The sequence below is a fragment of the Balaenoptera physalus genome (assembly GCF_965194825.1).
Source record: "Balaenoptera physalus genome assembly, chromosome: 8".
Taxonomy (NCBI): Eukaryota; Metazoa; Chordata; class Mammalia; order Artiodactyla; family Balaenopteridae; genus Balaenoptera; species Balaenoptera physalus.
In genome coordinates this window covers 109697665-109709151 of record NC_138887.1, presented here as the reverse complement: position 1 = coordinate 109709151, position 11487 = coordinate 109697665, and positions in this window count along the sequence as shown.

Here is an 11487-nt window from a genome sequence, read left to right as displayed (position 1 = left end):
CCCCATCTCCCTGCTGGAGTTGTTTCAGGGCTGAAGTGAAACATACACATAGCCTACAGTATTGTGAATTGATGTAAAAGGTGAAGATTAGAAAGTGGCCTCCATTTGTGACTTTTCAAATATGCCCAGACATTAAGGAACATTTTGGGGTCTAAAAAGCAGGTTAGAGTTTTTTTTTTCTCACAGACATTTAATGATTCAATTAAGTAGGGATTCAAAGTGGTAAAAAAATATGCCCTGTTTCCTATAATACTAAAACTGTTTTCATTTTGAGTAGGGTAAGAATACAGCCTTTGAAACTTTTTTTTAAAAATATATTTATTTATTTTTGGCTGCGCTGAGTCTTCGTTGCTGCGCGCCGGCTTTCTCTAGTTGAGGCGAGCGGGGGCTACTCTTCGTTGAGGTGTGCAGGCTTCTCATTGCGGTGGCTTCTTTTGCTGTGGAGCACGGCTCTAGGCGTGCGGGCTTCAGTAGTTGTGGCACACGGGCTCAGTAGTTGTGGCTCACGGGCTCTAGAGCGCAGGCTCAGTAGTTGTGGCGCAGGGGCTTAGTTGCTGCGTGGCATGTGGGATCTTCCCGGACCAGGGCTCGAACGCATGTCCCTTGCATTGGCAGGCGGATTCTTAACCACTGCGCCACCAGGGAAGTCCGTGAAACATTTTTATGTTACCTGGTTTGGCTTTGGAAACGACTGGTGAAAGTTTCTCTGAAGCTCCACCCCCTCTGTTTATTACCCACAGGTGACACCGACGGCCTTGCGGAGCCTCGAGCCTGAAGTGCTGGACAGGCATGTTCTAGGATGCCTGAGCCCAGCATTTTCGGCATTTTTGCAGAGCTGAGTGAATTCACACCAAGCGTGAGGTCTAATCGGGCCACAGAAAATCCGCTCCCAAGGGCCATTTCTTCTACCTAAACAGACTCACCGGTAACTCAAACCCTTTGATTTTGGTGCCGTGATACGCGTGACTGTGGAGCAATTCCACAAGCTTCCAAACACACCGCAGAGCTTTTATTATTATTGTGGTGGTGGTGGTGGTTGTTTACACTGTACAGCTGCGAGCACACAGAGCCGCTCCGGTTTTGTGTCTGGTCTTGCTGCTTCCGCGAGTGGGCGCCACCTTCGCGGTGGCCTTGAGCCCGGAGTCTGTGCCTCGGAGGCCCCCGCCCAGCAGGTGCGTGTTCTGTCCCCCTCTCGCAGGGCTCACGTCCTTGCCCTGAGATACTGCTTCACCTGCAAACAGCATTTGGGGGGCAACACAGGTCCCAACCCGCTAACGAGGAGTCACTTCGCGTCTGCGCACAGCTCCGGGGGCCCCGGGTCGCTGGGCTGGCCCCTGGGTCGTCTGCTGGGCAAGGACCCCGGGACTGGGAGAGGAATTGCTCTCTGGAGCCACGCCTCCCGAGCCCCCGGGCGGACCCGAAAGTAAGCACCTTCCGTATCCAGCCTCTGCTGTCTTGATTCCCTCCAGGGACCCCGCCTCGAGAGAAAGAGGCAGCCCGACGATGGGCAGCTTCCAGCAGCATTTTGCTTTCCCTTTACACAGGGTCGCCATCTAGTGACAACAAGGATGTACTACCACGTTCTAACTTCGGCTGGCTAATGCTCCAAGTGTGGAACGTTCTGGTGAGTGTGGGAAAGCTCTGTGGTGGGCACTGGAGCCAGTTCCAGGCCTTGCTGGGGGCGGATGAGCGGTAGCCCTTCCCTGCCCTGCAACACGCGGCCTGGGGCCATCTCCGCAGGGGCGGTGGGTCTGATGTAAACGTCGAGTCCGGCCTCGTGTGGACAGTGCCTTGTTCTTCAAAAGGGGAGGCCGGTGGCCCCCCTGAGGTCAGCTCTGAGAGCCACACTCGGCATAGGACCTGTCTGGAGGAATTCTGGCTTAGGATACCCCACTCTCTGTCGGGACTGGGAAAGGTGTTCGGGAAGACAAGGGTGCCAGTTGGAGCACCACCAGTGAGAGCCCAGACGGGCCTGCCTCGTGCCCTCCCTGAGCGCACCTCCAGTTAGAGACTCTGAAGATGGGGGAAGGGAGAGGGCTGACCTCCCAGGTTCCTGGAACAGTCTGGCCCTGAGCTACCTCACCCCCGCCATGTCCACTTGCTCCAGAACAGACCCAAGGGGCAAGTGCATTCTGCAACTCAGCAAACATTCAGGTGGAAAGAGACTCCAGTCTCCTCTTTTTTAGAGACCCCCGTATCTTTACTAGGGATTTTCTTGTAGCTGTCAACTTGGCTTCATGGAGGGAAAGCACCGCACCCCACATCCCCACTCTTTCAGAGAATAGCTTCTCTCCACAAGCACTGTGCTCCCAAAGGCTGCTGACCTCCTTCCCTCCTTGTCCTATATTGAGGGGGATGGGGAGAGGGGAAAGAGGGAAAGTTCTCAGTAGTCACCGCTCACTGAGCCCTGTGGATAGGTTGCCATGTACGTTTGTGCAGGTTGCTCACTGCACAAGGGCGCCTGGCCTGGGGGGGCCACTAGGATCTGGAATTCAGCTCTTACCTGATCACAAAGCCATGCCACCTGGAGGAAGGGGTACACTTTTCAAATTTACCTGCTCTCAGTGATCCTGCCCACAGGGGCCCCCTTTCCCTAATTCTCACAGATAGGGGCCAACTGCAGCTTTTGGGGAGTTAGGTGACGATCCTTGGAGAAAAGGCTCCTGCATGGAGCCCCAGCCCAGGACTCCTTGGCTTCTGTGGGCCCCAACTCACCTCTGTTCTCCCACAAGTAGAAATTCCCCCCGAGGTGCTCAGTGTATTAGCTGGAGCAGCAAACCTATTGCAGTACTTGTGGTCTCCATCAAGGGGCGCTGCTGGGGAGGAATGGCAATACTACTCTTGCAGAGGCTTGGTATTTGATTATAAGGTTTTCAGGCAGAAAACATGTGTTTGCACCATTCTGCTGACTCTAGCCTAGTTCCTCAAGCCAGCCTGTGAATGGCTCACCTTCATTTCTCTTGTTCCCAGAATATCTCAGATACACAGACACACCTCTATAGACAGAAAGGTCATTACAGTTCCAGTGGACAGAGATTTAGGTGGGCCCAAGGGTGGGTTTATGTTTCTGCCACCTGGTCTATAAAATCTGGGTAGTTTAGCACTTTTTGATGTTTGAAATGCGACAGTGAGGCGTTTCCTTGTGGCCTGTCAAAGGCCCAGGTCAGTGTGTTTGTTTCCTAGGGCTGCTGTAACAAAGTACCTTAAACAGAAATGTACTGTCTCACAGTTCTAGAGTCTAGAAGTCGGAGATCAAGGCATCGGCAGGATTCCTTCTGAGGGCTGTCAGGGAGAATGTTGCCTTTCTCCTGGCTTCTGGTGGTTTGCTGGCCATCTTTGGTGTTCCTTGGCTTGTAGACGCATCACCCCAGTCTGCCTTCATGTTCACGTGGTGTTCTCCCTGCACGCATGTCTGTGTCCAAATCTCCCCTTTTTATAGTGGGTTAGGGCTCACCCTAATGACCTCACCTTAACTAATTACATCTGCAAGGACCTTATCTCCAAATAGTCACACTGTGAGGTACCGGGGGTTAGGAATTCAACATATGAATTTGGGAGGACACAAGTCAACAGATAACATTAAGATCGCCCCCAAAAGATAGCACTGAACCCCTCATCTTCTACCCATTGCCATGGTGACAGGAGGAGGGGAGGCTGGAGGGACAGGGGAGTTCAGCTCAGAAAAGCTACAAGAAAGCTTTTCTTTCTGTGTCAGGTTGGGATCAGGAGCCTGTCTGACCCCCAGGTAACTGAAAAAATCTCCAAGACAGACAAGCCAGACGGTCTCATGTTTATGCATCTCCAGACCACAAAGGAGAGGGAGGTTTTGGTAGCCCAAACAGACCCTGAGCTGTCTCAGCGGCCAGAGAAACACAGGTCTGTGGAAGGCTGGCCTACTCAGCCAGAGCCGTCATCGTCCTTGCAGGAGGTTGCCCGTTAGGCTTTTGAAATTACACATCGTCTTAATCATCACTGTGAAGGTCTCCTCAAAATTAACAATAGCTCAACTGCCTGTCTTGGTTGTTGTATTTTGCTTGCAGAAATGGCACAGTTCTGGCTCAAAATCACAGTGTCTAATTCTCGAGCACTGTGGCCAGACTGGCTGTCCTGCTGTCTGAGTCATGGTATTTAAATCTGCCACATATGAAAGTCACATAATCCCACTTTGGGGCTCTGATGAGACAGGTGGAAAACGGCCTTCCAATGGCCTGTGAAAGCTTCATGGACAAACATGTAGTGGAATCGATAAGCCGGCTGGTGAGAGCTTCAGCCAGAAGACCAGGGGTCCTTACATTGCTCTTCATGGGTGGGCTTCAGGGAATCTGTGACCCCCTAACACTGAAAACTGTAAAATGTATGTATTTTATTAGGGAGAGGGTTCCCAGCATTCACTGAAGATTCAAAGGAATCTATAGATAAACCAGTTAAGAAATACTGCCCTAAAAACTCCCATTCCCCCCACATCTTTATGGTAAATGAGTAAAGTCAATTTTCTTCTAAAGCACAGAAGCTCATCATGAAATTTGGAATTGTTAACGATGGGAGCAAGACCTTTAAACTTGACAGTGGTTATCTCCCAATCTGGACCCTGAAGTTCCTGTCAAGGTTATGCGTGTGGATCTATCATTGGGAATGTGCAGGCTAGGTTCTGTGGTCACAAAATGGCATATAATGTGGTTCCCTGTGGCCTGGGCTCTCTGATGGGTCCCCAGTAATAGAAATGTCTGTTCCTTTATGGAGAAGGGTGAACCTTGATGGAGTCCATGAACTGGGTCCCAAGATTGTTAGGGATGTGAGACCCTTCCCCCAGAAGTGTGCCTCCCTAGAGGGTTTTTGTTCACATCAACCAGAGCTGAGTGGCAGACAACTTCTACTTGACCAAAGGATTCACGATGTTTGTATTTAAGACAGAAGCTGGTCCAGCGCCCTCTCTCTCTCTCCGTCTTTCCGTCTCTCTCTCTCTCTCTCTATTTGTCCAATTCGTCTCCACCACTCTACCCTATGATAAATAAATAGATGACAGATCGATATTCGATAGATACATGTACATCCATGGTACACGGTGGGGAAAGTTCTCAGTCTGAATTATTATAACAGGGACAGCCAGATATCAACTTTTTTTTTTAATTAATTTATTTTTTTTATTTAGTTTTGGCTTCGTTGGGTCTTTGTTGCTGCGCACGGGTTTTCTCTAGTTGCGGTGAGCTTCTCTTGTTGCGGAGCACAGGCTCTAGGCGCGAGGGCTTCAGTAGTTGTGGCACGTGGGCTCAGTAGTTGTGACTTGCGGGCTCTAGAGCGCAGGCTCAGTAGTTGTGGCGCTTGGGCTTAGTTGCTCTGCGGCACGTGGGATCTTCCCGGACCAGGGCTTGAACCCGTGTCCCCTGCACTGGCAGGTGGATTCTTAACCACCGTGCCACCAGGGAAGCCCGATATCAACTTTTACAGAAATAAAAGAAGAAATTTTAGCAAACTGTTTAAACTATTTTCTTAAATAAATTTCCTTCGCAGCCAGTGATCTTCAGTAGCCTCCGCATCCGACATCAGTTCTTCACAACTGATGATTTGGCTTTTATTTTGGGGAAAGAAGCCTCTTTTTCTCTACTTGCTTGCATTTTTGCTTTAACGTCTTCTAGCAAGCTGGGGTGTTTTGATGCACATGGACAGCACCTGGGAATATCTCCACCTCACTCTGTGCTGTGACCGCCTCTATCTGGCCATCCCTCTCCTTGTAGTTGACAGGCTGGCAATCATGTTACACTCATTACCGTGCAGGACTGGGTAGGGTCTGCACAAATATGCTCGCTGTTTGGAAAGCATGTGTACGACATCACCAAGAGTGAGGCCTAATGAAATCCCCCTCCCCAGCCCAGCCTTATGCACGGGCGTTAGTGACAGTGTGTCACACTGCCGTGTGCTCCTGGTCTCCCTTAAAGGCTGTGGTCTTTACCAGTGTTATTAACCTGGGCCAAGGAAGAGCCTCAGAAATCCTACTTCTGCGACCATGAGGTGTGCTAGCATCAGGCTGGCAGGGAAGACGCAAGGCCAGGACTTGGAGGCAGCATGTGGAGAATCCCTGGATTCTCCCTCTTGGGGAGGGTGGGAGTCCCTGGGAAGCCTCAGTGTTTGTGTGAGACCCCTCCTCTTTCTCACATGGAAAGTCCTTGAGTGTCTGGAACCCTTCCAATATCTGAGACGGGTCTCAGGAAGCAGGCCCACCTGTCTTGAGGTGGCTGAAGGGGCTCAGGGGAGGCAGGTGAGAGGGAGCCATCACAGAGGACAGCATTGAGATGGACGAGGGCCTAGGAGGGCAGGTGACTCCGTGCGTCAGACAGGCGACCCCACGCCTCTGACAAGCAGAGGTAGCCAGGTCAGTTCAGTCCCGATAGAGCCAAGTCCAGGGCCCGAAAGACAGTCAGGGGATCCCTAATGGGCTGTGGGGTTGCTGAGACCTTTCGTCTGACCTTTTGTCCTGAGCGACCTTGGGCTGCCTGCTGGCTCCAGTACCACCGTCTAGCCTAGCATCCGGTGCACTGGAGCAGCCCGCGGGCCTGGGAAGACCAGGCTCTGTGTCCTCACTGAGGTCTGCACTGCCAGGCCTACAGAGGGTAGTTGCGGTCTTACAGGGACACCCCACATCTTCCTCTGTGGTCAGTCACCCACTGGGGCCCGGGCGCAGGGTCCAGCAGAGGGTCTCTTGACCAGAGTGTGCATTCAGCAGCACAGGCCGTGAACTGCTTCGCCCCGGGTGCCCCCGCTCTGGACTCTGATGTGAGCGCAGGTTGAGCACCGCTGGAGTTGAGCATCTCATCACCTCCGCGCCTGACAGCAGTAAAGAGACAAAGCGGACGTGTAGCAATCGTCTGATTCGAAGTTAGCCGTCTCACTTTCCTATAGACTCATTACCAAAAGAGAGAGGGATTTTCTGCTTCTTCCTCTTCAGAGGGCGGTTGGACTTTCTGTCCTGGAAATTGAGGTGTTCCTAGCCCCAGGAGAGAGTTGAGTGCTTTCAATTTTAAAAGCCTAGACTCATAAAATAATCATAACACAGGAGGTTTAGGATAGAGGAAGACTCCAAGGACTGAGTCCAAAAACAGCCCAAGGATGGAGGAGACTGGGTGGGGACAGGTGTTCCCACAGTGCCAGAGACCTGCCCTGGAGGGACAGGGAGGGGGCAGGACCGCAGCCGGGGGAGGGCATGAGTGGATGCATGTGGAGGCTGGCTGTGAGAGGTGCAGCTCTGGACGGCCGGCCAGGGAGGAGGGAGTCTGTAACACAAAGGCTGGATTTGTCAGGGTTCTTTAGAGAAACAGAACCAACAAGGATATGTGTGTATGTATATTTCATATGTATATATTTCCTATTTGTATAATTAGGAGCTGACTCACCCCATTGTAGAAGCTGAGCAATCTCATGATCTGCAGTTGGCAGGCTGGAGACTCACTAGAGCTGATGGTGTAGTTCCAGTCTGGAGGCAGGAGAAGACCCAGGCCCCAGCTGCCTGCACCCACATGTGAGGGGTGGGGTTAAGCCTGGTAAAGACCAGCACCCGGAGGCTACATCTGTCTCAGGCAGAAGCAGCAGCACAGTCAGGACCCAAAAACCCAAGAATGGGCCTCCTCTTTCAAGGCACCAGTAAATCCTGGGGTCCTTGTTTAATCTGCTTGCGAGAGGGGGCCCTGGAAATTGACTCATAGTGAAGTTCTCATGCATCTTCATAAGTGACAGCTTGAATTGGATATAGTATGACTTAGGAAAATAAAGAAAGGTGCCGTTTCTTGCCCTTGAATGTTGAAAAGCACGTTACTACCCATTCTGAATTTTTAGAAGCCTGGTCCGTCACAACAGTGATGCAGAAATAAGAAAGGAAGTTGATAGGATTCAACTAACAAGTCAATCTCTGCAGCTATTACCTAAGGTGAGGGGTTGCATTTTTTTTTTAATTAATTAATTTATTTATTTATTTTTTTTGGCTGTGCCAGGTCTTAGTTGCAGCACGCGGGGTCTTCGTTACGGCACATGGGATCTTTAGTTGCAGCATGTGGACTAATTAGTTGTGGGATGTGGACTCTTAGTTATGGCATGCATGCGGGATCTAATTCCCTGACCAGGAATCGAACCCGGGCCCCTACATTGGGAGCACGCAGTCTTACCCACTGGACCACCAGGGAAGTCCTGAGGGGTTGAATTTTATAGAATGTGAGACAGAGGTCAAGGATGGTAAGGATTCTGGGTATCAGTTCCCATGTGGGAGGGTATTCCCACACAACCAATCAATTCTCAGACACCAGCTGGCTATTCTACAATTCAGCTCAATTCTGACACTGTCTGCCTGGAGATAGTCAGATCCCCCAGATTAAGGACTGAGTCCCACCAGATTGCCACCACTTCAGGTGTCAATTGAAAGTCCAGGTTGTCACCTGTACTTATAACCAACTGGCTATACAGCAGAGGTTCCCATGACCCCCTCGTGTTGGATTAATTTGCTAGAGCGGCTCACAGGACTCAAGATACCAGTTTACTTACTAGATTACCAGTTTATTATAAAAGGATATACCTCAGGAACAGCCAGGTGGAAGAGATGCATGGGGCAAGGAATGTGGGCAGGGGCGGCAGAGCTTGCATGTCCCTCTCTCCAAGGGCACCACTCTCCCTGCATCTCCACATGTTCACCAACCCAGAAGTTCTCCAGAGCCCATCCTTTTGGGTTTTGATGGAGGCTTCATTACACAGGCATGATTGATTAAACCATTGCCCATTGGTGACAGATTCAGCCTCCTGCTCTTTTCCTGTCCCTGGAGATCAAGGGTGGTACTGAAAATTTCAGCCCTCAGGACTTCCCTGGTGGTCCAGTGGGTAAGACTTGGCGCTCCCAATGCAGGGGTCCCAGGTTCGATCCCTGGTAGGGAAACTAAATCCCACCTGCCGCACTAAGAGCCCTCATTCCACAACTAAAAGATCCCACATGCTGCAACTGAAGAGTCCACATGCCGCAACGATGATCCTGCGTGCTGCAACTAAGACCTGGTGCAGCCAAAATAAATAAACATTTTTTTTTAAGTTGAAATTCTTAAAAAAAAAAAAAAGAAGCAAAGAAAAGAAAGTTTCAGCCCTCTAATCACATGGTTGGTTCTCCTGACAAGCAGACCCATCCTTTGGTGTGGTCCAAAAGTCACCATATAAACATAACAAAAGACGCCTTTATTGCTCTCATCACTTAAGAAATTCCAAGGGTTTTAGGAACTATGTGCCAGAAATGGGGACACAGACCAAATATATATTTCTTATAAAATGCAATATCACAGATGGCGTTTCCCCAGACACAGTGATTGAACCTGGAGATCTCTGGGCCTTTGTCTGAAAAACCAGGCTGGTGGTCACCAAATCACACATATACCAGAATTCAAGACTATTCACACATGGTGGGGGAGGTACTGTGGACATGGCTCCCCCGTCCTGGCTGCAGGGAGCTCCTTGAAGGGAGGAAGCGAAGAATAGGCAGAATAGGAGCTGGAGCCATCAAGATAGATGATGGAGCCCTAGTGATGGGGCCACTCAGACCACAAGAGAATAGTAAACTCTAGACCAGGCAGGAGCCAATCTAAGTGGGGGTGAGATGGTTTTCTTTTCTTTTTTCTTTTTAAATAAGGTCTTTCCTTTTATATTATTTATTTATGTATTTATGTATTTATTATTTGGCTGCGCCGGGTCTTAGATGCGGCACGTGCAATCTTCGTTGCTGTGTGCGGGATCTTTGTTGCAGCACGCAGAATTTTTAGTTGCGGCATGCGGGATGATTATACCACCTTTGTCTTGAAACACACATGCTCCAGCTGTTAACAGCTTAGACTTAACATCCACATTTAGTCAGCCTTCCTAGTTATATACTCTAGGCCTTTGTTTAGAGTTTGCGAGGCCTACTTTGACTTGGGAGATACCCGGTGCCTGAGGACTCGCTAGGAAATCTCCGCTGCGGTGGGCTGATATGGCTCAGAGGGGAAGAGGGTAACTTTACCTCCACATTTGGATCCTTCTCACCGAGGTGCTCCTGGGCGCCGGTGTCTTCTCCTTTTGCTGCTCTCAGACTGTGGCTGTGGGGGTCCCACGCGGCCTGATGAAGAATCTTTTACGTAGATAGCAGCGAGGTGAGGTGGTGGGTCCTGCTTCTCCTGCTCTCATGTCCCTTTGTTCCCCCTTCATCTCTTTCTGCCCCCGTCTCCTGTTCCCTGCACTGCTCCCATCCAGGTCTTTCCGGGTGTTGAGCCCCAGACCCAGAGAGATCAGCTGGGTCTGCCCCACATGTTACTGTCTATTCTTCAGGGCTGTCTATTCACACAGGTCAGTTACTCACAAGCCCGAGTGCACTGCTGCATTGTAGCAGATTCTGGGAGTGGCGCTCCCAGCAAGCGAGGATCTTTGTTTTGACATGCTGGGAGCGAGCAGACGATGACTCAGGGAGCTGTCTTCCTGTCCTGTTATGGCTTCTAAGTCTCCTTGGATGAGCTTGCACACGTCCAGGTGGAATATTTGCTCACCCCCATTGCAGCCTTACCTTTACCTGCTCACCTGACTGAAGGCCACCGTTTCCTCCTCCGCTGGATTCACGTTTTGTCTCTCCTCTAGCTGCAAGTGGATCCTTCACCAAATAACTGAGGCAGAAACAGGATGCCTTGGCACTCCCAGCCGAAAGCTAATGTCTCAGAGAACAACAGGGATAAGATCGGGGTAAGGAGGTGGCTGGAGGAACTTGAAAGTGAGGCCCCGGCTGCTGAGTAACTAGGTCAACTCCTGCTCCTTGGCCCCAGCCCATGACCTGCATGGACCAGAGACTGGGAAAGAAACCTCCGAGAGCCCAGGGGACGAGGGGAACAAGATGTAGGAAACAGGGAGAAAAGACGTGTTTGGGAGTCGCAGATGCGTGACGGCATCGTGAGTCTCCCACTTAGGAGTTCTGTGACCCTGGCAAGTACCTCAACCTCTCTCACTCTCAGTTTCCTGTAAAGGAGGAATTTTAGTATCTTCCTCACAGAGTTATTGTGAAGAGTATTTACTCATAACAGCCGAATGCACTGTGTGAAACTTGATTGGATCCTAGTTTGAAAAAAATTGGGGGAATTTAAATACGGTCTCTGTAATATCATCTAGTATGGAGTACTTGCCCGTTTCTTGGTGTGAAGATGGTATGGACTTCTGCAGAATACTGTATTCGTGGGCGATACATGCTGAAGTATTTAAGGCACAAGTTTCGTGAGGTCTGAAGTACATTCAAATGGTTCGGCAACAAAAAGTACATTAGCATGTAGAGAAAGACAAAGCAAATGTGATGAAATGCTAACTGTTGAGTCTAGGTGGAGGGTCTTTAAGTGTTCGCTGTGTGTGCTTTCGATTTTTCTTAATGTTTAAAATTTGTCAGAGAAAAATCGGGGGAGAAAAAGAAGAAATGAGACAAGGTATGTCAAGCACCCCGCACAGCGCCCCATTCGGCAATGT